The sequence below is a fragment of the Microtus pennsylvanicus genome, chromosome X (assembly GCF_037038515.1).
Source record: "Microtus pennsylvanicus isolate mMicPen1 chromosome X, mMicPen1.hap1, whole genome shotgun sequence".
Lineage (NCBI taxonomy): Eukaryota > Metazoa > Chordata > Mammalia > Rodentia > Cricetidae > Microtus > Microtus pennsylvanicus.
Genome location: NC_134601.1, coordinates 45996894 through 46018840, shown reverse-complemented (window position 1 = coordinate 46018840; position 21947 = coordinate 45996894). Strand labels below are relative to the sequence as shown.

The following is a 21947-nucleotide window of genomic DNA, read 5'->3' as shown; positions in this document are numbered from 1 at the left end:
GTGTTCGTGAGCACATGTGTGTTTTCATGCATACACATATATTATAGTTATTCAACAAACAATACTTTAAACTACTAGTGCTACATGAGTCAACATATATTCACAGTAATCAGTTTTTTTTCCCAAAATTATATTTGCCACAGGGGGAAGAAGAAGGGCTTCAATTAGAAGAAAATATTTTGAACATTATGATACTCAACAAAAGCTATCTTCTACAAATGGCCACTACTTTTGCCCTGTGGTATGCTTAGTAGACTTCCATCTATCATGAGGAAGTCATGACAACCTAATCGATTCAATATGGGTTCACTTTCATTCTTGATTGCCTGGAGGTTGCAGTCTTCTACCTAGATCTATATAGATGATCTATATTGAATTGTCATCATGTTCTTTTTCAACAGCAGAGGCTTACTACCTCTTGAGTTGATTGACTTGTAGATGCATAGTCACTCCAACACAAGAAGTAGTTACAAATTATATAACTGGTAAACCAAGGTAATCAGCTTTACATTGAACTCAGGAACCATGGTTTTTTTCACATGATGAATTACAACCCATTTTTCATTTTCACAATGCAAAATAGCTACATGTTCCATCATATTAATTGACCTCATCCATTTCTGTTTGTTTGTAACTTTGCTCACAGATGTAATTATACTTAGCTGCCTCATGATATAATTAATATATTTCTATAATTTTAGTCACATTCAAATTTTACATTCAGTTATTATATTTACAGACACTTAATTACTAGTGTTATATATTGTACATGTCCTTTGTGTTAAGAGACAAACACAAACACACATATATATATCTGTGTGTGTGTGTGTGTGTGTGTGTGTGTGTGTGTGTGTGGATATTTGTGCTGTAAATTTGGGCTTTGCTTAAAGCAAACATACAAAATTATCCTATACTTATATATAAAATTGAAGACATGTGTCTTTCTACATATATATCATTTTTCAAAACTAAACTTCTCATCATCTTGCATGAATAACAAAGAAGTTAAAATAACTTCAGCAAAGCATTTAAACAAGATATTTTATTATGCTACTTTAATAAGACTGATTTTCAGAAAAAAAGGTTTAAATGTTGGCTTTTAAGTGCCTCTGTCTTAGAGTTATAAAATAACCTTGTCCATTTGATGTGGGAGTGTCATATATCAATCTGTTGATTTCATTGGCTAAGCAATAAAGAAACTGCTAGGCCCATTGGATAGGCCCACCCTTAGGTGGGTGGAGTAAACAGAACAGAATGCCGGGAGGAAGAGGAAGTGAGCTCAGACTCCACAGCTCTCCTCTCGGGAGCAGACACCTCAGAGAGAGATGCCATGCCCAGTTCCCAGGCAGACGCACGTGATGAAGCTCCGACCCAGGATGGACTTAGGCTAGAATCTTCCCGGTAAGACCGGTGCTATACAGATGATAAGAAATGGGCTAGTCCAGGTGCGAGAGTTAGCCTAGAAGAGGCTAGATAGAGATGGGTCAAGCAGAGTTTAAAAGAATACAGTGTCCGTGTAATTATTTCGGGTAAAGCTAGCCGTGCAGGTGGCTGGGGTGTTGGGGACGCAGCCCTGTCGCCGCCCTTATTACTACATCTATTCTATGTGAATGATAACATTAATGTCCTAAATATGTATCTATTTGTATATTATGTGTGTGTATTTGCACATGCATATGACAAGCCTTTCAGAACAACTAATTATAATTTGCAGATGTATTGCTACTTTTCAGGCCTTCAGTTCAGGCCCCAAATTTTCCATTCTTTTCTTGTCATCCAAAATATTTCGAGAGAAATGTCAGTCCTCTGGGAAGGAAAAAATGCTCATCTGCAAAGGCCTGTCTTCTTACAAGTGTGCAAGAAGATGTGTCCATGTATCAAATTGCTATTTTTCAAACTCATCAGTTCCCAACAAGCATTTGAAAACATGCCAGAATGACTCAGGTGTCACATATGGTCGAATGTCTGGAGAGGAAAAGGACATTATGACATATATTCATTTTGGTTCCATTGGAGTTGACTTTGGTTTATTCCTAATGATTGGCATTTAACTGCTCTGCTTATGAACATATCATCCCAGGAAGCAGACTTAGAAAAAGAGAGCAAATTAAGTTAGAATTTTATAAGGAAAGTCTTGAAATACCTTAGTTCATTAGAAGACTGATTTATCTTAGGTAGTATGTAGATTTTATGATGTTTGGTTTCAGAACCCACATTACTCTTCTTTCCTTACCCCCTTCAATTTGGCAAAAGCTAAAACACAAATTCTTAGCTTAGCCAGTTATAAATTCTTGTCTTGACCAGCTAGCCTCCTGAAAAAAGTTGCAGCTTTTGAGAGTCATATTAAAGCTTAGACATTGAAAGTGGGTAAATGCTATGAATATCATAAAAACAAGCAATTTATTTTGTTGTTGAGTGATGAAAGGGTGTTAATGAAAAATCTGTGTGAATACCAACTATTTTCTAGAGACAATTCCATTTGGATAAACAAAAAAAAAGAATGGTTGGGGATAATACAGATTGTAATTCTTGAAATTTCATGTCAAAAAAGATAGCTGAGTGCAATATTAAGTATTGTCAATGAAAAGGATATGGACCCCCAAGTTATGAAACTGAAGTTGTCCACAGCACATCTTGACATGGAAATATTTGGTAAATTCTTACAAATACCAATGTATGATTTTCATGTATCTGTATCTGAAGTTGACTGATTAGGACACTATGCCAGGCACTAATACTTAAACAACAAGTCTTTAGATACTTGAATTTTTACATACATATGAGCCTGTCTTAATCAATGTTTTATTGCTGTAAAGAGACACCACGACCATGGCAACTCTCATAAATGAAAGCATTTAATTTAGGCATGCTTAAAGTTTCATGGTGGGAAGCATGGGGACAGGCAGGCAGACATAGTGCTGGAGAGATAGCTGAGAAATCTACATCTGAATCTGTAGGTAGCAGAAAGTCAGATACTGGGCGTGGCTTGATCATTTGAAACTCTAAAGCACATCCACACTGCCACACTTCCCCCAACAAGGCTACAACTCCTAATCCCATTCAAGTAGCACCACTCCCTAATGATCAATCATTCAAATATAGGACCCTATGGGGGTCATTCCTATTCAAATCACTTCATTCCATTCCCTGGGCCCCATAGCAATAGCATAACTCAAAAACACATTTAGTTGAGAACTCAAGAACGATGGCAATGGGTTTTTGATCCTACTGCACGTACTGGCTTTGTGGGAGCCTAGGCAGTTTGGATGCTCACCTTACTGGACCTGGATGGAGGTGGGTGGTCCTTGGACTTCCAACAGGGCAGGGAACCCTGATTGCTCTTCGGACTGACAAGGGAGGGGAACTTGATTGGGGAAGGGGGAGGGAAATGGGAGGCGGTGGCGGGGAGGAGGCAGAAATCTTTAATAAATAAATAAATTAATTAATTAATTAAAAAAACACATTTAGTTTAACTTTGAAAGTACCCATATTCTAACACAACCTCTACATGGTTTAAAAGGTCAAAGTCTTTTCTGAGACTTACGGCAATCTCTTAACTACAATCCCCTGTGTTATCAAAAATCAAATAGCAGAGCACATAAATCTAACATACAAGGACACAAACTATCTGCTACTATCCCAAAAGGGAGGAAAGAGAATATAGTAAGAAAACACTGGACCAAATAAAGACCAAGGCAAACTCCAGCTCCATGTCTGATGTCAAAGTGCTCTTCAGATATCCAACTCCTTTTAGCTTTGTTGATTGTAACACACTTCTCTGTTGGGCTGGTTTGATGATGCCTTGTATGCAACTTTCCTTGGCAGGTATCCCATGGCTCTAGTATCTCCAAATTATTGGGGTCTCCAAGGCAATCAAGGCTTCACTTTCTCAGCTTCACACATTAACCTTTGTAGGGACACCCCTGACACATATCTGACCTCAGTAGCTTTCCTTAGCTGTGGAGAGTGATTGCACAATCCTAGATTTCTTACATCCTAGACTCTAAAACTCAAACTACATGACAGAAAATGCTAATTCTGCTGTTTGCTGGGGCTGAAACACAGCCCTCTTGTTCAATTACATCTTCACCAGCTTTCTGTTTTCAGTGGTTACTGTTATTCTTTCTTTCTGCGGGGTTGGAAAGGAAACACGAGATGCACGGGGGTCCCACGTGGGTAATCTTCAATGGGGGAGGGGGGTGACGACACGTGAGGGACGGGGGTGAAGAGACGAAAAAGGGGCGAGTTATGGCGTTCCCCGTTTTTAAGGGGGATCCAGGTGCATCTGGGAAAAAATGTCCTGCACATGCGTGGCTTTTTGTCGAATTGGGAATTGTAATTCGGTGGGATGCTGTATCCTCTGCCGCTTCTGGGAATTGTAGTCCAGTGATCCTTCTGCGCATACGCGATCTTTTCGTCTCCAAAAGGAACAACAGTTACCTTCACTGCCTAAGATTGGCTGTCTAAGATCTCAGTCTGTAGACTAGGCTGGCCTCCACCTCAGAAATCTGCTCCTGCCTCTTAGTAATGGAGTTAAAGGTGTGTGACATCATGCCTGGCCCTAACCTTTTTTTAATTCCTTTTCACAAATTGTAAGCTTAGCTGGATGGGATCTTGCCCTAAGATCACCATCCCTATTTAGCATCAGGAATTTCTTTACTGTGCTTATTTCCTTCATCAAAAGACTAGCACCATTACTCTTACTGGTATTTCTTTACTCCTCAAACTCTACATTTTATACCTTTGCTTGCTCAGCTTGGTCCTTTTCATTAGAGAACTGTGTAAGACTGGCCACTAATAACAACATGATCCAGTCAATATTAGGCTGTTTTGAAACCTCCTCTGCCAATGTCATTTATCTAATACTCTTCAATTTAGCCTCAGGCAGACTTTTTGGACAGGGGCAAAAAGCAACCATATTCTTCTCCAAAAATACCACAAGAATAGTCTCTAGACCACATACTAAAGTTCTTCTCTCCAGAAACTTTTTGAAGCAAGGTTATTATAGTTCAAATCACTCTCTGTACCACTGTCTTTCCTGCTTCTACTAGGATGACCCATTAGGCCCTATTTAAAATGTTCAACTGCTTATCTAATCCAATACCCTAAAACTCTGTATTCTACCAACAAGAAACATGGTCAGGCCTATCACAGCAATACCCCAGTCCCTGATACCACCTCTGTCTTAGTCAGTGTTCTATTGCTATGAAGAGATACCATGATGACAGAAACTCTTATAAAGGAAAGCATTTAGTCAGAGCTTGCTTACAGGTTCAGACATTTAGTCCATTGTCATTATGTTAAGAAACACGGTGGCATGCAGGTAGACATAGTCCTGGAGAAGGAGCTGAAAGCTCTACATCTGGACCTGAAAGCTGCAGAAGATAGAGACACTGGGCCTGGCTTGAGCATTTCAGACCCCAAAGCCCACTCTTTGTGGAAGTGACACACTTCTTTTATCAAGACCACACGTACTCCAACAAGGTCATGATTCCTAATCCCCTTCAAGCAGTGTCACACCCTAAAGCCAAAGCATTTAGGTAAGTGCTTCCCAACCTGTGGGTCATGACCCCTTTAACTAACTTTTATCTCCCCAAATATTTATAATACAGTTCATAACAGATCCGAATTACAGTTATGAAGATAGCAACAAAATAATTTTATGGGAGAGGGTTACCATAATGTGAGGAACTATGTTAAAAGGTAGCATTAATAGGAAGTTTGAGAACTACTGATTTAAATACTTGAGATTGTGGGGGCTGTTCCTATCCAAACTACAACAGAGCCAATAAAGACTTGCATTAAGTTCAGATGAAATTGAAAGAAATTAAATTCAGTAAATGCTAACTAGATTCATCTCATGTTTCTAGTTTTAGATAAGTAATGAAAAGTTGAAAAGTACAAATATTATATTATCTAGTACATTAATAACTAATTAAAACATTAATAGACTCAGAGTCTAAATATAAGGACCAGGTTACATATATTATACATGTGTATGTTCATATATATGAAGCAGTCTAAATATTTAATAAATTGATGTTAGATAAATACATGAAGAAAAGTTGGAGATGGAGATGTAGTCTCATTTAAATAAGACCTTTGATAATTAAGTACTAGGTCATATTTGATAGGAAAAAGAATAAGTGAGCTTGTGTATTTGGTCAAACATAATTATATCAAAAGATTGCCCTAAATGTAGGCCTTGAATAGTTTCTAGACCATGTCATATTGAGTTTTTAGATCTATCTGAAACCCCAGTGAAAATAATGTTATCAGTGATATTCACTTTCTTAATTAAACAATGTGAAATATTAAAATGTATCCTTTAAAAATATTTCATTGTTTCTTCTCTGTTCTTGTAACAACAAGTAAGGATACAGGAACATGAAAAGTGATACTGTCTACTATAACTGTTTAAAGAGTTTAGAACTAATTTGGTTCCATACAATTTCACAGAATCAACTTTATTTTTTAATGTATTTGAGGAAACAGGACTTTAAAATTTAAGGAGTTAAATGATTTCCCCTGGTTTCCTCCCAACAGTTTTCTAAAAAATAAAACTTTGTCAATCACATAGTAATATGTTAAAACACAAGCTGAGCCAATGTCAAGTGTCTGATAGTCTATGAAAGGTGTCCAAAAATATCATAGCTTTGTTAGCATATTTTATGAAGCCATCAGTAAACCACATTCTTATCTGATAGAATCAATCATTATTTTGAACTCAGTAGTTTCTACAAAAAGCAGAACAAATTCATTCAAATTCAATAATTCCAAAACACTCCTTCTATCCTGTCAGTTATGACCCAAGTAATTCTTTAAGATTTCTATCCCGCCGAATATTCTCCTCTGTTATTTCCAAGGAAGACTGAAAAATATACAATGTTAATCTTTAAGAAGAAGATGTTAAGCAAGTGCTTGGTTGTCACAATAAAAATAATTGATTGTTCCAGGCAGTGGTGATGCACACCTTTAGTCTCTGCACTCAAGAGGTATAGATAGATGGATCTCTGCTAATTAGAGGCCAGCCTGGTCTACAGAGTTAGTTCCAGAAAAGCCATACTACACAAAGAACCCCGTCTTGGAAAAAGAAACATAAACAAATATTTGTGGCTTCTCTAATATACTCAGCATTCTTTTAAGCACCTAAATTTTTTATTCACTTTCATGTCAAAATAATAATAAAAGGTAAATAAAAGCCAAGATCATATTTTTGATTTTCAGAGGTCCAGATGATGTTATTTTATGCTGCTGTTCTGTTATTTTTATTAAACTTATCCTGAAGACCTACACAAACCATTAGCAGATGGATCAGGTTTATAAGATAATTTCAAAGATTTCAAGGTCCAGAGTGACTCAAATAGCATTACTGGAAGATCAAAAGTGCTGGTGTTTACAAAGTACTGTCTATGCTAAAGGCTATTACTATGTAGGTGTATATGTAGGTGTTCACATCTTATTGCCAGAATTCCTCAGAAAGTTTATACATCACGTATTTAATAACTGTGTCACAAGAAAACTGAGAAATGAGTAGTTGTGGGGCATTACAAACAACTAAGATCACATAGAAGAATATATTGAAGGTTTGAAGAAATGTTTGGGATTCAGGGAAGAGTGAATATATATTTTTATCAGGTTATATTTATATATTTAAATGTTTATATATGTAACAATAATAATTAAATAAAATGAAGCCATTAATTTGAAATGGAATGGGTGAAGCACAGAAAGCAAGTAAAGGAAGATAGGGAGGAAGGAAAAGATAAAAATATAATACTTATATATGAAATATTTTTAAAGTTTATTATTTTATGAATATGATTGTTCTATCTGCATTTATGCCTGCATGCCAAAAGAGGACATTAGATCCCAGTATCACCATCCTAACTAGTCTTATTAAATAAAACCCCAGAGTCAGATGTTAGGGGCTGAATGATCAGAGAAGCAGAGCAGCCAGCCACTAGAGTGCTTACCTCTCTGAATGCTGAGGCAAAATGGGAAAAATGTTGTCTTTACAAGTTCTCAGACTGAATGCTGTGAGATCTTGTTACCTCCTACTTTATAGTCCTCTCTCTGTCTAGCCACATCCCTTCCTGTCTCCACCTCCTTAGTGTTGGGATTAAAGGCATGTGACTCCCAAGTACTGGCATGAGCTCTGTTTCTCTTTAAGACTGGATCAATCTAGTATAGTCCAGTGTAGCCTTGAACTCACAGAGATCCCTCTGCTTCTGTCACCAGAGTTCTGGAATTAAAGGGGTGTGCCATCACTGTCTGACCTTTATTGCTAACTAATGGCTAGCTCCATACTCTGATCATCAGGCAAGCTTTATTTGTTAGGTCTCAAACAAAATATAACCACAGAACCCACTATAGATGACTGTGTGCTACCGTGCGTTTGTTGGGACTAAAACTCAGGATCTCAGGAAGATCAACCAGTGCTCATAACTTCTGAACTATCTCTCTGGCCTGTTATAAAATATTTTCAAAAAATTAAAAATTGGCAATATCTGTGGCACATGATAGCTAAATGTCTCACAGGAAATTCTCTGCTCCCAGTCCTGGGTCTTTGGAATTCTTGCCTCAGAAGCATAACAGTCAGCAAAATGGGAAAGTGAAGAGCTACCACAAGGATGACCCTTCCAAATCTGTTCACCTCCCAGCCTTTCTAGGCTACAAGGCTCGCATGACCCACAGAATCCTAGAAGTTGACAATCCAGGATCCAAGGTGAACAAGAAAGAAGTCGAAGAAACTGTAATCATTTTGAAAATAACACCCATGGTAGTTATGGGCATTGTGGTAGGTATATAGAAACCCCACAAGGCCTCCAAACCTTTAAGACAGTATTTGCTGAGCAAACCAATGACAAGGGTAAAAGGTGTTTCTACAAAACTGGCACAAACTTAAGAAGGCCTTCACCAAATACTGTAAGAAATGGCAGGACTACATGGGCAAGAAACAGCTGGAGAAGTACCTCAACAGCATGACAAAGTATTTTCAAGTCATCTACATAACTTCGACTTCTCAGAAGATCCTGCTTTCTCTTTAACAGAAGGCACTCTGGATGGAGTCCCAGGTGAACAGAGGAACTGTGGCTGAGAATGGGCCCCAGAGAGGCTGGCACAGAAGGTTCCTGTGAACCAGGTATTTGGACAGGATGAGATGGTTGATGTCATTGGACTGACAAAAGGCAAAGACAAAAGGAGGTGTCCAGTCATTGACGTCAAAAAAAGTACCCTGCAAGACCCATTAAAGGCTGTACAATGCTACCTGTATTGGAGCCTAGCACCCTGCTCATGTGGCCTTCTCTGTGGATCCAGCTGGGCAGAAAGGCTGCCATCATCGCACAGAGATAAATTAGATTTACAAGATTGGTCAAAGATGGTAAGCTAATCAGAAACAATGCATCTACTGACTATTACTCATCTGACAAGAGCATCAAACCACTGGGTAACTTTGTCCATTATGGTGAGGTTATCAATGACTTCGTGAAGCTCAAAGGCTGTGTGTTAGGAAACAAAAAGGGTGTTCAATTTCTTCAGCTCTGGAGAAGACTGACCTGAAATTTATTGACACCACCTCCAAGTTTGGCCATGGTCATTTACAGACTATGGAGGATAAGAAAGTATGTATGAGACTGTACAAAAAATACCACATTGCCAAGGAGGAAGGTGCTTAATGTTGGAAGCGTTTGTGAAATTGATAGGATCTCAAGAATGACATTTCCAGTGGGGGAGGGGGGACTTGTTTAATATATTGAATTTTTAATAGTCTAGAAAAAGGAGCAATGATTTCTAGTGAGCAATCTAAATGGAAAATAATCTTTATCTTATTTTCTGTGGAGGGGGTATGGAAAGAGATGAGAAAGAAAAACACATCTACAAGGTAAAGGTACAGGAAAAGATATGCTAACAGCCATGACTATTTGAATAGTATGCCTGTTATTTATTTAATTTTTCTATACCCACAGAATCAAATTTATTTCCATTGATTTTTCATGAAAGGAGGCTTTAAAGTTTTGGGAGTGAGGTATTTTTGAGAAATAAGAGATTAAATCTAAGCTATTTGTTATCTATTCACAATTATAAAAATATTTAAACCAGGTTTGCTGGCGCATACTTACAACCCCAGCATTTAGAAAGTAGAGGGAGAAGGATCTATACCATTGAGGAATTGCCTATAATTTATAGACAAACGAGGCTCAGAATGGTAAAGTACCCTGATCAAGATTATGCATCACCTAAAGAGACTGATTCAAGTAAGTGCAGGCCCGACTTCTTCCAAACCCAGTATGAATTATTTCAAATGAACATTTCCATAGAGTTAGTTTGGGGTCAGGGAACTGAACTAGTACATTTGATGCCCCAGATCCAGTTTTTGCTGGACTATGTGAGCAAATCACACTGCTATTTTCAAATGTGTTCTCAAAACAGATTTCTTTCCTACCTTCCTTTTCTACAACAGAGGCCATAAGGATCTGCCTCGCTGCCTGGGCTAGAAGGATAAGCCAAAAGTTAAGGCTGCATCAATTTCTACCTCCTTCTACTTGGCACTTCAGATGAATCTCTTTAGTTTCATCCCAGGAAGCAAAGTGACATTACTTCAGCTGCTGCAGAGGATGAAAGCTCTCCTGGCAAAGATGGGCCTTTGAACTAGTGAAAAGTGAGTGATTGATACAAGGTCTAAATCTTCATTCTTCTGAGACAAATCAGCATTTGAAACAGAAGAAAATAAAGGAAGAGAAGCATGAATGGAGAGGGGGAGCCAGGGAGAAGTGGGACCACAGAAAGGGAAGATATAAAAAGAGCCTGTTATTTTAGCAGGAAGAGATGAAGTTTCCTTTTGAAGTTAAAAACTACCTATTCCTACAACCAAGAGATTTCAAAACAAGCAGATACTAAATTTATCATTCATGCTTTTGTTCCTCTCAAGTTTTAAGGATTCTAGAATTCTACTCCAAATTAAATGTGCATTTTAAAACCAAGCTCTTGACATTTTAAAATACATTTTATGGTTCATTAATATGTATTTGGGGTCTTTTAAAATGCATATTCTGATAGTGGATGTAAATCTCTGTTTGGGGACTTTTGTGAGGAAAAAGTTGCACTTGCTATCCAATCAGGTATGCCCTCATGCCTCATATTCCAAGTTCCAAAATGGGCATTGAGGGATTTCAACATTCACCCAGTACTCAGATGCTGCACTTCATAGTTTACTCCACCTGCTAAAACTGACATTTGGTTGAAAACAACTTGTGCACATAGGGAAATACTTCACTTTTCTTAACTCCCTGATTCCCTCTGCTCTATCAAGAAGATGGAAGAAAGTATAGAGGGAATAATCTGCCAAAACACATGCCAAGGATGTGAGGAAAGTGGGAATTTGACCTCAAAGAGTGAGATTCTGTGATAGTGGTTCAAAAATAAAAGTCTTCTTGAAAAAAGAAAAATCTCCACTGTGACCAGTAAGAACAAAGAAAGCCCCAGAGGACGATGGAAAGAATAGTCCTCATATACTATGCAGTACTAGTTTTTTCTCTCAACATGCAAAACGCTATGGGACAACCTGTATCACGTACACATAAGCACACACACACACACACACACACACACACACACACACACACACACACCACAAAATATGTAAGCTGAAATTACTGGTATAAAATTAGGTTCACTTATGGAGTGCCTTTTATGTACCAGGCATTTAAGGTTATGTAAACACTTCTTAGGAATTCGATAGGTTCCTGTCTTACTTTGAATCCTTCAGTGTTATAACTATAATTATGTGCTCCTTTACAACACATTCCAAGTTCTCTGCTTTAAAATTGCAATTATTGTACATTGTGATACATCATTTTGTGGGTGAAGAAATTAGGCAAGGCTAGACTGTGTGATTTCTTGGCTACACATGGTGCCAAACAAGGTCACCAGTGGGATTCATCAGATTGACAGAATGCTTTCAATAAGCAAAAATAATTTCATGTTTACAATGGACTCCTTGGTAGGTATTGATACTCAGCTGGGAGAATCAACTGGAAAACCTACATGTATATTCTCTACCATGACAATCACAAACAAGACATACAACACTGCACATGGTGGGTTCAGGGTTTCCATAGAAAATGTTTGCAAGAGAGAAGTAACATGTGTGGATTTTTTATAGCATGGAATGGGAAACTGGAACAGTATTTCTTTTTGGCTTAAGTTTGCTGAAACTGAGAGGGAAGCATTGTCCAACTTCTCTTGGGATGTGTCCAATAATTTGTAGCCACTTTAACCTAACACAGATTGTTCAAGGCTTTAAGGTTTAATGAAGGCTATAAGCAATATTAGTTAAAAGTAAGAGATCTAAAATAAACGAATCAATTTAAATTTCAAATACGTTACTTAATGCTCTTAGGTAACTGTTTCTCTACTTATGAGTTTCTACATCAAAATGAAGTGATAAAGACATTTTATATACATGTATGTTAAAACATTATATATATATGTACATACATGTTTATACAATAATATCTGCAACATAGTTTGTCTCAAAAACTAATAGCTTTTACTATTTATAAAATCTAAAAGTATTCTCATCTAGTTCAAATTTAGTAAATGTTTCTTTTATATATAGAAGATTAAAATAAGAATTGTTGTATGAAAAATCCTTATGAAAACCCACTAATTTGTAACCTAATTAAAAATATAATTAAAAAGGAAGGTGTTGGAACACAGGTACCATGCATGGATGGATAAGGTTTCCCACAGAAGACATGAATTATTAAATGAAAAGTTCAGTGCCAGACATGGGATAACTCCCTACAAGCTATTGGTCAGGGAGATGACAGAGGCCAGCAAAACAACACAGACTATAGTTGTTATTCTTGATTGCCCACCATAATCAAATGGTAAGACCCTATTATTGATGATACAATCCATTCGGTTACTGGATATATATAAACCATGCTGGGACTGGGTTTGCTAGCACACATCTATAATCCCAGCACTTTGAAAACAGAGGTAGTCCTCTGTGACTTCTAGACCAACTTGATCTATATAGTAGTTCCAGAATAGCAAGGACTACATAGTAAGGCTCTGACTCAAAAAACAAAGAAGAGAAATTAAGCTGAAACTCTGCTCAGGAATTCCTCTATACTGGATAGACATTTTAATGCAAGAAACTGCAGTAATATGCAGGATGCTTCAGTAGAAATGTTCTCAGTGGTATGCCCAGCAGTGAATCTTGAATGCTGATCTGCTTGCCAAAATGTACCCCCTGGAGTAATACTGCCATGAGAGTTATGGGGCAACAAAACACTTCTATGTTAGATTTGAAGTCTGCTTCACAGGAGGGAATTAATGTCTTATACTGTAAATGCCATCAAAAGATCATTGCTTTGGAGGTCATGGGAGCTAGTGTTTTGATAAATTTACATATTCTCAAACTACCTTCTAATTATTTCTGATTATTCCTATAAATTAGTGCCACTGTAAAACACTGTCTTCTGAACAAGATGTAGATAGCTGCTATACTCATGAATTCACTAAAGCCATGGTTTCCTGCACAGATCAAGCCAGCAAAGACTATTTGTTGTTACTGTAGGCAGCAGTAATTGGAATTAGATAGTTTCAAATATATTAAATAAAAAAAATTAAATAAGAGGTTATAAAGTTGGGAGGAGAAGTATTGGGGTATATTATCAATATATATGGTGTACAATTCAAGGGAAAAAAGAGAAGATGAATAAAACAATCTGTAGGAAATTCTCAAAGAAATAATAAAAATTGCAAAAGAATAAATTAAAGAATTGATGGTGAATTATATGCTACCAGTTCAAATATTTTTAGAAATAAACAAACCCTAGAGGGTGAATGTTAACAGAGGTATATGTCCCTCCTAGTCCCGCAGCCATTCAGTCCCAAAGAAACACACAGAGGATTATATTAATTATGAACTGGTTGGTCTATTTAATTAGGCTTCTTACTAAATAATTTTTACATCTTAAATTAGTCCATAATTCATGTTTGTGTTATCCATGTGGCTTTGTACCTTTTATCAGTGAGGCATTCTTATCTTACTTCCTCTTGGTCTGGTTGATGACTGCAGACTGAGCCATTCCTCTTCCCAGAATTCTCTTATTCTGGTCACCATACCTATATTTCTTGCCTGGTTGCCCTGTCTATACTTCCTGCCTACCTACTGGACAATCAACATTTTATTAAACCAATATAAGTGACAAATTTTTACAGGTTACAAGATCATTGTCCCATAGCACTTACCTTTTTCTCCAAAATAAAAACTCTGAATCTAATCTCCTTTGTTTAGCTTTCTTTCTGGTCATTATCTTTAACAACTTGTAACCAACACTCTAAACAACAAAAAAAATCCATAATCCATTTTGTGGGAATGTGAGCATAGCTTTTCAGGCTACTTCCTGCTGATTGGGGGCACTGATAATCTTAAGGGGACATAAAGAAAATTTAGGATTATAGTTAAGTCTTGAGTGGAACATTGTGTACGGCTTGATCACATCAACCAACAGTCTTGAAGTTGTTCTGGATGTAGAACTCAGAGGAAACTCCAACAGTGGTCCTTTGAAATGTTGGACCATCTGTTCCATCTGCTTCCATTGGAGATTTTTTAGGGATTTTTCCTTAATCAAATCTGATTTTTCTTAACTCAGAATAAATCCACAGCCTCTCATTTCTTATAGAAACAAACGTAAAATCTTTTCTCCAAGTAACATATCTTTTGACTTAAATTTTGAAGTCAAGGCATTTTTGAAATATGTATGTTGGACTAATCCAGCAGCATTTATAATCAAATGTCTTTTAACAGCTGTTGCTCCTTCCTCAGCCATCAAACAATTCAAAGACAATATACAGTTATTGTGTTGTGGCTAAACTTTGTTTGTGCGTGGGTTTGTGTCTAGAATTTCTTTTCAAGCTTCTCAGGTTTTTAAGTAGATTTATTTGACCACATTGGGTGCTGTTTGTTGGCAGGAGGGTGCTTGATCATTCCTGTCCACCCAAACATAAAACAATCACACAGAAACTATATTAATTGCAATACCGTTTGGCCAATAGCTTAAGTGTATTTTTGGCTAACACTTAGATATTAAATTAACTCATTTCTTTTAATCTGTGTATTGCCATGTGGCTGTGGCTTACTGGCAAGGTTCTGGTGGGCTCTGGTGGAAGCATCTATCTCCTGTGGGTGGCTAACATAGCTTCTTACTGATCCACCTACTTTTCTCTCATCTATCTGATTGGACCTCCCACATTGCCCAATTCTGCTAAGCCACTGGCCAAAACAGCTTTATTCATTTACCAATAAAACCAATAAAGCAACACAGACAGAAGGACTTTCATACTAGGTAACATTGCAGGCATATGTAAAAAAGAGATACAATGGAGAAAAACTGAAATATTCTTTAATGTCCAGAATGGTAGGTAGAAGCAAAAGAAAAGAAAAGAAATGAACACAAGACAGAAGTGACACTGGATATATTTAACTAGGTAGCCCACAGTAGAATCTTCTCATGACTTATAATCTATCCCTAGTTAGATAATAGCAATTTACAAAGCGAGGAACTGAGCAAATCAATTTATTCCAATTAAGACTGTTAAAATCAATGATCCATTTTCTCTACTATAAAAATAATGGTTTTGTTTTCATAATTTCCCTCTCAAATTTTCCTGTATATGCATCCTATTTATTGGAGGCCTGATTCTTTTCTTGGCACAGTGTACATTTCAATGCTAAGAAGCCTCAGAAGAGTTTAATAAAGCACGGTGACACCAGGGGCCATTAGTATTTCCCCCCCGATGTGACAGATGTGGTGCTTTCTTGACCCAATACCTTATGAGTCCATTGTCAAAGAAATATTAAACAGGAATTTATACAAGTACTTCAAGACAGAATAGGCTTTCACCTGAAAAGTCTATGAAATGGAAGCAATTGAAATTTATTGACTTGGGTAGTTCACCTAATTAACTTGGTTCATCACCTTCATTTTGTTACTGAAGTCCTGGGCTGATTAATCCAACTAGCCAGAAACTGAAGAATGGCCCAGATTAAGTCTTTAATCCTTTAAAAATATTTTTGCAGTACTTGTATCAATATACCTCAAGGCACACAGATCTGGATGATTTAAAAGGAGTGAAAAATTCTTGACATTTTTTAAGTATTCTACTGATACCCTTCTAAATATTTTACTGTTAGAGACTATTTTATTCTTAGGTATTTGTCCATTTGAATGACCTTCACCATGAGAAATACTTGAGATGGCAGTTTTTATAATAGAAGGCAGACTTAGAATAATAGGTACATTTCTCGAGGCTTAAAGTTCTATTTTTTTGTAGAGGCAAGGAAAATCCCTGCTACTAGGAAAATTACAATTTTTAGATATGCTATTAGATTCTGAATTCTTAAGGCATGAATTAAGAAATTGGCCCTAGCCTTACAGTTTAGGAAAGGAGCACTGGAAACTGAAATACTTGACTGTAATAGAGGTAGTATTCCTGCATACTCAGAACATTCTGATGTAGAGGGAGACCTCAGAGGCAATTGTCTAAAACCTGAAAATATCAGCTGTACAATAAAGAACCCATGGCCAAAAAAGTACTCTTTTATCAAGTATGTTGGACTGCTCTGAATTATGGGGGCAGAAAATAAATCTAAGAGACTTGAAAGCATTGCTATTTGGAATTGGAGGAGTATTGACTATTGAATAGAGTTGGGTATAAAGGGAACATTGTCTTCTACAATAATTCATATCTCTTGTTTTGCTTACTGAATGACTAGGTTTGAATCGCAACCTCTTTTCCTTCCTACTGTGCTATTGTTCTAAGATATTTGATTTTTATTGAGATATTTGATCATCTGGTTTACAATTGAGTCTCATGGATATTGAAAAGGAAGTATGTTCTTGGGGAGTAATGTAACCTCTGCACAACAATAAATTTGGTGGAGCTCTTCAATGAGGGCTAAGGTAATATCACAACCATATTATTAAACATTTTTAATAACTGTTTGACAGTTTTTAAAACAGAAATTTTTATATATGGATAGGTACATGGACAAACTGTGGAAGAGGAACATTGCTATTCAACGTCAGACAAGATAAGACAATAGGACGACATTTCCCATTAGCAAGAAACAAAATCACATAATTGAAAAGGATAAAACTGCCCCTCCCTCTTAATGTGTAAGCAAACATTGATACACTCTCTTTACACAAACATTAAGGATGTTGCAACAAAACACAGTCAGTTGGAAGTAAAGAGAGCTGTATTGTAGTAACAAATTAGTTCTGTAACTTTATGGATTTCATTTCTCCCAGTACTTAATACCTGTTGACTGGGGTTCTCTGTCCCACCCAGTCCTGCAGCTGTTAAGTTCCAAAGGGTCATACAGAGGTCTACATCAATTATAAACTGATTGGCCCAGTATCTCAGGCTCTTCTTATTAACTAATTCTTATAAATTATATTAGCCCATAATTATTGCTGAAGTTAGCCACGAGGCTTGGTACCTTTTTCGGTGAGGCAGTCACATCTTGCTTCCTCTGAGGCTAGGTCATGAGTGAGGACTTAAACTTCCCTCTTAACAGAATTCTCATTGCCCTGCCCCTACTTCCTGCCTGGTTGCCCTGCCTATACTTCCTGCCTGGCCAATCAGCGTTTATTTAAACAAGTATAAGAAACAAATCTTTACAGGGTAAAACGATTTTCCCACAGCAAACACCTTCATTTTTAACATGAATTTTAACACAAATTTAACACAGATTTTCAGGATAATAGCAGCAATTAATAATGATAATTTATATTTATTGAACCCTTGTTATATGCAATTATCATTTGTTGTGGTTACTTTATAAGCATTTTTGCTTCTAATTATAGCAACAACTACAAGCAACAGGTACTATTTATTCTCTCTTCTGTAATGATAAGGTGTGTGTGTGTGTGTGTGTGTGTGTGTGTGTGTGTGTGTGTGTGTGTGTGATATTTACCCAACATTTCACTTAGCTTCAAGGTATTAGAGCTGGTATTTGAAAGCAGATAAATACAATGCCAAAGAATATCAGTGCTAGTGGTGACTTGAGTAAGAATAGTCTCTATATCCTCATATATGTGACTGTGTAGACACCAGACAATAGTGGTTTTTGAAAGGATTAGGAGAATTAGGAGGTGTGGCCTTGTTAAAGAAAGTATACCACTTGGGCAAGCTTCAACGTTTCAAATTCCCATGCCAGGCCCAGTCTATCTATCCTTCTGTCTCTATCCATGGATCAGGATGTAAAGCTCTCATCTACCACTTCAACAACATATCTGCTTGTATGTTACCATGCTCCTTGCCATGATTATAATAGACTAACCTTCTGAATGTGTAAGTAACCTTCCCAATTATATGGCTATATAAATTGGTCAAGGTCATATTTCTTATACTAATAGAGCTATAACTTGAATAAGTAGTCTAGTTCCTTGAAACTATGTTCTTAAGCACTCAACTCAGACAAGAAATTCTATTTTTGCTTTCTTTGTTTTTACATGTTTGCTTTTCATGCATTTGTGTTGTATGAATATACAGACTAATGCAAGTGATGAATCCTATAAAACCAATCAATAAATATGAAGGATTCAGCTTTTATACTAGGTAATAGGGAAGCAACCAAAACCAATGAATCCTGTAGATGGTGTGGAAACAGATTCATCTAATACTGGCACTGTACAGTAGAGCACAGCATCTCTTTCTCAAACAATGACTGCTTACCTGTTGGAGCTCACAAAATATACTAGATGTTATAGTTTTTACTGTGAAAATTCTATAAGAACATTCCAATCCTTACAATTCAAAAAACTTTACAAATCAAAAAACTTAATTTGATAGGTACAATAGGTATGAGTCAATATTGATAAAAAGTTATTAACAACTTGCTGTATTTATATTCCCTATAGGAACATTTTTATCTTTTCTTAAAAGTATTGGATTTGGGATGGATGATGATAGAGGAGAGGAATTAAATGAGAGAGAAAGTAGGGTTTAATACAGAAATGCTGTGCCAGACTTGATATGGGATTCCCCTCTGCATGCTGTAAATAACTTTGTTTAATAAAGAAACTGTCTTGTGCCTACACAGGGAATTGAGGTAGGTGGGGAAAACTAAACTAAATGCTGGGAGAAGGAAGGAGGAGTTGAGGAGAAGCCATGGAACAACTGCTGGAGACAGATGTGCTGAAACTTTGCTGGTAGGCCACGACTTTGTGGTGATGCACAGATTAATGGAGATGGGTTAAATTAAGATGTAAGAGTTAGCCAATAAGAAGATAGAGCTAATGGGCCAAGCACTGATTTAAATAGTATAGTTTCTGTGTGATCATTTTGGGTCTGAGCTTCTGGGTAGTTGGGAAATGAACTGGTGGCCTTCCTCCAACACAAACTGATAAACATATGCCCCTCTATATGCAGTCAGGTCTATACATGTACACTGAAGGAAATAATGGAACTTCTATTTATTAACAAACTAAGATATATTAGCCCTTGCTACAATTTAATTTTTCCTTATTTTAAAGAATCCTGTATCCAAACCATAAAATTATATCTTCTTCTACAAACCACTGCTCTGCACAGTACTTAGCACCACACTGCTGAGCTGTTTAAAGATCTCTAGACAATGTTCAAGTTGTTTGAACGTTGGTCACATATTCCTATGACTTTTCAGAAGTCAGTTAAGTTTAGTAATTTTTCACAATATTAATCTGTTAAAAAGAAAAAAAACAAGGGATTGATATAATTGGTTTGAAGAGATTAAATTGTAAAAACAATGAATGACAAGTTGCATATTTTAAATGTTTGCTGAAATGAAACAGTGAATGAATTAAAAAGTTGTAAAAAATATAAGCACAGAAAGAATAATTTGATGTGCGTTTCCATTTTATAACTCTAAAGGATTTTCATCATATCTACAAACAAGAAGCCAACTCCTTCATCGACATTTGAGTCATGATTATTCATGGTTCACATTAATATTGTGCAGCATTTTTTCAAAAGAATAGTCTTAGGCATATTGTGATACTTAACCTCTATGGGTCTGTTATGGACATATGGATGGAGAAGTCACTGGGAATCATTTAGACTCTACTTCACAGATGCACCTCAACTAATCTGTTTCTGTTGTGATAACAGAACTCTCAATGCTTTGTTTTGAAATATGAGATGGATTGAATTTACTAGAAATTATGTATGTGTTCATGCAATGATTTTTCATCTCTATTTTCAAAGTCTTTGTTGATTTTCTTTCATTTTATGGGAGTTATATGAGAAATAGGATGTGAGGAAAAGATTATAGTAAATATTAACTTGGCCTGTTCCATGAATTTTTAAACTAAAATGCATTGACCAAATTTACCCTGTCTATTTTTTTATTTATGGTCTGTAAGATAAGAATGGTATTTATATTATCAAATGACCAAAAATCAAAAGAAGAATAATATTTCATGACACAGAAATCATATTGAATTCAAAATTTATTATCCATAAATAATTTTCTTTGGAGAGAGACACACACTAATTTATACACTGTTTATCACTTCATTCATGCTATTATTGCATAGCTGAGTAATTGTAACATTGATTGTATGCCTCAGACATTCTAATACTTACAACCTGTCCTTTTATATGAAAAAAAGTTTGATGACCCTTGTTCTATTTTCTTCAAAGAGTTTTCATAAGTATTTGCTTTAAGGTCAGAATCTAAGAATTAGTCTTTGACCAAACAAAATAAGGTTTCTGTCAAACTTCATTTCTGCCTGTTATTGCTGAATTAGAAAATAAAACCACATGTATTAAAGAATATGCATCCTTTCTACCAAACTGAAGTACTGGCTAGTGGACAGTTTTCAATGTTCTTTTAAATTTTTTTCTAATGGTGTCAAAGCCTAGACCATTTTGGATTTGGCTGCAAGCAATTTCAGAAAGAAACACCACCCCACAACTTCTTTGAGATGAACTCATGATCTTTTGAGTCACTCAAACACTTTGCCTATCTGTTTCCTCCCAAGCTTGAATACACTTATTAAAGAATGTATTCACAGCAAACGTGCTTACCGATTACCGACAGGCAAAAATAGGTGAACATTTAGGAGGACTAGTATTTGCAGCAGTGTGAAACTATAGAGCAGCCATTCTCAAATGATGGGTTGTGACCCCTTTGCAGGGGAGTCAAATGACCCTTTCACAGGAGTCACATATCAGATATCCTGCATATCAGATATCTACATTATGATCCAAAATAGTAGAAAATTTACAGTTATTAAGCAGCAATAAAAATAATTGTGTGGCTGGGGAATCACCACAACACAAGGAGCTGTATTTGAGGGTCATATTATCAGGTGCTTTGAGAACTACTTGTGTAGAGAAAAAAAAAAAAAAACATTTGTCTCTCTTTAAAGAACATGTATGTGTCAGAAGTTGCTTTCTAGGCAAAATTCCACATAGAGGATCTTTTGTTTCTTTGAATTTGATAGTTAAATTGATTATATGCTTCTTTGGAAAGGAATTTACTTACAAGCAAAATCAAATTATTTATTTCAAAAGCAGCATCTTTTGGAATATAGACCATTTCATTTTTACAGTTATTTTGTATTGAAAACAAATATTTTTATACAATATACTTTGATAAGTTTGATCAACTCTTGGCAAATCCTCCTACCTCCTCTTTCTCTTTCTCTCTCTCTCTCTCAAACAACCAGGAAAACAACATTGATAATAATACTACTAATGATAATGAAAAAGGAGAAGGAGAAGGAGAAGGAGAAGGAGAAGGAGAAGGAGAAGGAGAAGGAGAAGAAGAAGAAGAAGAAGAAGAAGAAGAAGAAGAAGAAGAAGAAGAAGAAGAAGAAGAAGAAGAAGAAAAGAAAAAGCATGCCTTTAATCCTAGCACTTGGGAGGCAGAGACA

At 36.3% G+C, this 21947-nt stretch overlaps 1 pseudogene; it reads left to right on the top strand.

Moving 5' to 3' along the window:
* The first annotated feature begins 8530 nt into the window (after positions 1–8530).
* LOC142841470 (large ribosomal subunit protein uL3-like) lies at positions 8531–9680 on the top strand (annotated as a pseudogene).
* Positions 9681–21947: the final 12267 nt, after the last annotated feature.